The sequence below is a fragment of the Octodon degus genome, unplaced genomic scaffold (genome assembly GCF_000260255.1).
Source record: "Octodon degus isolate 3935 unplaced genomic scaffold, OctDeg1.0 scaffold00195, whole genome shotgun sequence".
Lineage (NCBI taxonomy): Eukaryota > Metazoa > Chordata > Mammalia > Rodentia > Octodontidae > Octodon > Octodon degus.
The window spans coordinates 3,955,380-3,961,550 of record NW_004524771.1 but is presented as its reverse complement, the minus strand read 5'-3'; the positions used below and the strand labels follow the sequence as shown (position 1 = coordinate 3,961,550).

At 39.2% G+C, this 6,171-nt stretch overlaps 1 protein-coding gene across 2 annotated transcripts in view; it reads left to right on the top strand.

Annotated features, from left to right (window-relative positions):
• Snx29 (sorting nexin 29) overlaps positions 1-6,171 on the top strand; it is a 626,724-nt gene that overhangs the window by 311,469 nt on the left and 309,084 nt on the right. The window lies entirely within an intron of this gene.

Genomic DNA, 6,171 nt, shown 5'->3' with positions numbered 1-6,171 from the left:
ATATATATATTTATATTCCCTACCAAATGGTCCTTTATTTATATTCCCCTTTTTTGTTTTGTTTTGTCAGAAATGGGTATTCCATTACTGTTAGAGAAGCAAAAGCTCACTTAACAAAATAATATGAATTTCACAGTATTTGCTGTAATGCATAGTTTTGTCTTCCAACTAGTTGTTCATATTATCAGATATATGCATACAAAATTGGAAGAAGAAGTAAAGAAAGAGATACACAAGCCAGGCCATTTTATTTCACATGAATTATGTGTTGTTTGTTGTTTGCCTTTCTCTGGTTGTGCTTGTGTCATTTCTAGGGTGTGTGCTCCATTTCTGTCCTTCCTATTGGATTGTAAGAGTCTGGAGGCTGAGTTCCCATGAATGTTACTCTCCTTTGGTCTGAGTGCACAGGCGTTGCCTGGTAGAGGAGAATGGCCAGTAAATTTCACTATTGTACAGACAAGGAAATAGTCTGAGACAAATTGAGGGCCTTGGCTATGGCCCTCAATTACCAGGTAGAAAGGGAGAGCTAGATGCTGAGTCTGCCCATCTGGTGAGTCCACTACTTTCCCCACCAAGTGCCTCTGCCTCTCTGCATTTTGGGTTGCAGCTTTGAAGGTCCAGTCACAGTGCCTGTGGTGAGGCTCAGGGCTGTGAGCTTAGTGCAATCCAGGTGTCTGGCATATAGGGCACCTTTCTCTCTGAGGCCCCAACACTCTCTTGTGATTCACTTGCAGACTATCTCCTATCCTCACTCTCTAAGTCCCTCTGTCTTCTCCTAAGAGTCTTAGAAGCAGTCTTATGACTTTAAAGTGCCTTTGTAAATAAAATCTGCAAAGAAAGTGTTCTCAAGCGACTTTGAACAGAACATTCCTCCTGAGAGAGCCACTCTGCTTGACTTTAGTTCCCCACTTTCATGTGACACTCACTCTTTCTGTCTCTAACTCAGTATCTCTTTTTATGTCTCATTTCTCTACTTTTTTTTTTTTTTACACCCTTTTTCTCTTTGGTTTGATCTCTTTATTGTGTTTAGTCTCTGTCTCTCTGTCTCTCTGTGTGTCTGTCTCTGTCTCACTCTCTCTGTCTTTTCCCCCCACCCCTTCTTCCTCTCTCTTTCTCCCTTTCTCTGTCTTTTCATATTTCTCTAACTTTTCCTTCTAAAGTATTTTTCCAATTAGATGATCTTTTAGGCATCTGGAAGCAGATTTGTCCTCTTTCTTTCCTTCTTCTAATTGTCTCTGGTGTTTAAGAAATTTAGGGAAGATAGACCCAAACTGTTGAGCTGCTCTTCACTGACAAGCCTTCGAGTTGGCAGGAGTCACTCAGAGACCAGCTGGCACTGAACATCCCACAGTGCTCATGTTTTCTGCTTGCTGTGTGTGAGTCTGTCCTCCAGGCTTGCTGTACTTAATTTGAAATTTGTTTAGGAAGCCCAGTGATCCATTTTATTGTTTGGAGGTACATTCTTGGCATAGCTGATGGGAGAAATGCAGGCAGATCTTTGCCTATGTACTATTGGTAGAGTTTTTCAGGTTCCTTATTATGGAAATTACTGTTTCTGATTTTCCTTCTCCCTGTGTTATTTTCCTATATTGACATATTCTTACCTGCATAACATTGGGGTATTCTTCAGGGATCTAGCTTTCTGATTCAGTCACAAGACTCAAAATAACACAGATGAAAGAAATAGAAAACCGTCTGTGTAAGTAGGATTTGCCTTCACACCTCTTTTATTGAAAGGAAAATTAATCAGTGTTTTGAACAGAAAACAAATACAGTGAGGAAGTGGATAAACATATAGGTTATAGAGTTGATCTGTGTGTATTTATACTATAGATTCTGAGTTATAGTCACAGTTCTTTTTGGCCATATATATGAACCTTAGGGAATTGAATAGTAACAGCTGAGGATTCAGAAATAAGTAACAATTTTGGGTTATTGCAAAAGTGTAATTTTCTCTTTCTGTGTAGAGCTGTTTCTGCCTGAAGGGGAGGGAATATATGTGGTTTAATACTATATCTCTCTCTTTCTTTTTAATATATGCTGCTTCTGATTGTATAGATGACCCAGAACAGCTTTTCATATTTATTTCCCAGTACTGTAGGTTTTGACTTTTATTTCTCTAGTTTCCCCACATCAGTCTAACATAAATCTTACTAAAGAACTATCCACCAGTTGTGTTCCAGTAGGTAACACATCCATTTGGATGAGCCAAAGACTGGATTGGATAAAAGGCAGGCAGGCAGTGGCTGTCTTTGGTGTTTATTAAAAACAGAGTAAAACCTTGGAACAATGATTTGAAAGGCTTGAGATGGAGGAAAAGTCACCACAGTGTGCTCAGTATTCATCTTTAATGTCACAAATGTTAGGATATCCTTTTTCTTTAAGGCTGGTATTTTTTTGGCTGGCTCTGAATGCCTTCAGGGCAGGTTTGGCTGGCTTGAGTTCTGGGGATGAATCACAGCAACCTGAGCCTGACTGCTTTGTTAAACAGCCACTTAAAGAACTGAGCTAAGAGGCAGGCCCCCTAGGCTTGTATTTCATTGTATGTGCATATGTATTTTTTGTTAGAAAATAAATTTTTAATTGTGCTGCTTTGGTGTTATACTGAGTTTTACATTTTTTGGTTTTTTTTTTTTTGGGCGGAACCAGGGATTGAACTCAGGCACTTATGCTTGCCAGGGAAGCACTCATTCCACTGAGCCATCTCACTGGCCGAGTTTTACATTTTTTTATGTTTTAAAAATTCATCTTAATGAGGAAAAAGATAAAGTAGCAATGAAATAGTTTCAAAACAGGTTAGTAGGACAGTTATAATAATTAATACATTGCATATTGTTGTCTTCATAGTAGTTATTCAGAGGACAAGATGCAGCTATGATATCTTGTCTAAACAATATTAGTACAAACCTTTCTTCTCATTGAACTAAGAGAAAGTAGGTGTATATCTATCCTATCTTTTATATACATATATATATATATTTTTTTTCCACAACAAAATGATCCTTTATTTATATCCCCTGTTTTTGTTTGTTTTGTCAGAGATGGGTGTTCCATTGCAGTTAGAGAAACTGTACTTGGAGAAGTCTTAAAGGAGCTTTTCATACTTGATGCCAGTCCAGAGATTGTAGGTACTGTCACCCCAGAAAGAATGGCTATCATAAAGAAATCAGCCAACAGCAAATGTTGGAGTTTTACATTTTTAAAGATGTAAAAACTCAGCTAATAGAAAATATACATGATGATTCTTCTACATAAGAAACAGAATCTATGAATCTTGAAACTAAGTACATCAGTTTCAAAAGTATTGGTCATTTAACAGAACCAACAATTCAGATTGACAAGAATTCTTTAAGTAAATTTGACCTATAGATTCTGAGCCATGTTTTATTAAAGTCATATCTATTCCTAGGTATGAAATATTTTGAAGATTTATTAGAACTGAATATTACAGTGCAAAGTAAATTAAGACTAAAGACACATAAGCTTTGATTCTACCTGGTTGTCAGTTTTCTAAAAGCACCACAAAATTAATCTTCCTGAAAATTTTTGCATGACACTTTCTTTGTCTTTGAAAAATACATGCACTAGTTCCTGAACTATCTGCACGTGCATTTTGTTTTTTATCCATGCACTTGGTACTAGATACATGGCTTGCTTTCTCCTTTTCATTATAATGCTGCTATGAAAGTAGATGTTCAAATATCTCTTTTAAATTTTATGTATGTATGTATGTATGTATGTATGCATTCATGTTTTTGGTATAGGGTCTTGCTATGCAGCTTGGACTCATAGTGCTCCTCCTGTCTCAGCCTCCCCAGTGTTAGGAGTACAAGTGTGCATCATCATGCCTGGTTTCATGGCTGTTACGGTGCCCCTAGGGTTCGTGGGCTGGCACAGCATGAGGTACTTGGGACTGAACCCAGGCCCTTGCACTTGCCAGGCAGGCACTTAGCCCACTGACCTATCTCCCCAGCTCTCAAATACCTCTTTTAGATTATACTTTCAACTCTTTTGAGATTATGGACCCTTTTATTTTAAAATAATTGTGAAAATCTTCAGAACTTCATTTGCAGAGGAAAGACTGCAAGGGATAGAAAGCTTAGAGCCCCAATTAATTGACCTCTACCTCTCCATTTCATAATAGCCTTTTAGGTGGATGCTTGTTTTTTTTTTAATATTCATAAAAATCATTATGTTTGCAATACATAATGATTACATATGTCATGTTAGTATATGTATGTAAGACATCTTAATTCCCCTCCCTCCCTCCATCTCTTGATTGGATAGATACTTTTGTGAAACTTCTGGGGCTCCTTAAGGTATAGTTTGCAAACCAGTGTAGTAAATATGACTGTAACAGTATTATTTGTATAATTTTAGAACTGTGCTTGGCTACTACTAACACAGATATGAACTTGCTGGCTTAAACAGAAGAATTTGTCTTTCATAAAAGGACAACTTCAGATACAGGCTATCCAAGGCTGATAGCGGCTCTGCCAATGTTACTTATGTCCCAGTCTGTTTTATCTTTCTGTTTTACTGTCCTTGGCATGTGGCTTTCATCTTCAGGTTGGTCTAAAATGGCTGCTGAAGATATAGCATTATATCTGCATTTTAGGGTGGAAATGGGAGGAAACAGAGCAAAAGGACTTATATTCACATCTGTCCTTGTATATATAAGGAGCTTTCCTGAATTTCCCATCTGACAACTTGTGATTACATTCTACTGGCTGGAACTTAGTGATAAAATGTCGATGCAAGGCATGGAATGACCTTTTAGGCTGGCACATGGTCTTTCTGAGTAAGACTGGGCTTCTACCCTCAAAGAAGGAGGAAGGGATGAATACCAGGCACCCCTTTCTAGTCTTCCCTGGTTGCACAGATAGACCTGGGGGTAGTCAGTGTTCTCTGAGTGCTTACTACAGGCCAGAAGTATGCTGAGCACAATCACATGCTTTAGAGAGGGCATGTTGTTGACCGGGTGGAACCTTCCTTTGCCTCAGCACTTAGCAGTTGATTGGTTAGTCGAGTTGTAATTGGCTACCACTGTTTCCTGAATTGTAACTCATCACATTGTACACTCCTTCAGGGCAGAAGTATTTAGTTTTATCTTCCAAACTGCCTACTGTAGGACTTAGAAAAGTCTAATAAATGTTGTCTTTTTTTTTTTTTTTTTTTTTTTTTTTTTTTTTTTTGTACTGGGGATTGAACTCAGGACCTTATGCTTGCCAGGCAGTTTATGCCACTGAGCTATCTACCTAGCCCTAAATGTTGCCTTTTTAACTGGGACTATTTCTACTGAAAATTTAACATGTAAACATTTATTTTCTGATTATAAAGAAGTATATTTATTAGAATTCTAAAAGCCTGGACAAGGAGAAAGAAAGAAGCAGAAATCACTTATAATCTCATTATCCAGAAATGGCCACTGTTTTGGAATATCCCTTAGATTTATTATTTTTTTCTCATTATCTTTATTGAAAACCAGTAATTATATAGCATATTAAAATTGTAGACAAATATTGAGATGTGAAAGATATAAGATGTAGACTGTTATGTTTTGTGTATAGGTGTCCCCCTAAAGCCTCATGCAGTCTTGGGGCAGCTTCTGGAATTTGTGATTGATTACTGTGGGTGTGGATGCTGCACCTGCCCTGGGGCAGGTAATTTGCCTTACAGTGTAAGGAGGGGAGAGAAACTAGCTGCTTGAGCTGCTGCCCCTCCTCCTTTTTGCTCTTGCTCTTTGCCACCACTATGAAAAGGTTGCTTTCTGCTATGTGTCAGTCTGCCTTGGAGCCAGCTGAGTAGGGACTGAAACCTCCAGTAACTGTGAGCTAAATAAACCTTTCCTTCCTTCATTTTGAGTGTTGGGTATTTGTCCCAGCAATGAGAAAAGAGAAAGACATAGAGTGAATTTTAGAAAAATATTTCTGAGACCCAGTCCTAGCCCAGGTCCAGTGAGTGTGCGGAGAGTTTCCTGCTACCATGCGCCAGCGGGACCAGTCCCAGCCCAGGCGCAGCATGGGCCGGACCCTCTCCCAGCCCCTCGGGCCGCCCCCCACCACTCCGCAGTGCCTCCCCCACCCCGCCCGCCAAGTACGATTTTCTGCCGAGTTCCGGGAGCCCCCAGACCCAGTCCTAGCCCAGGTCCGGTGAGTGTGCGGAGAGTTT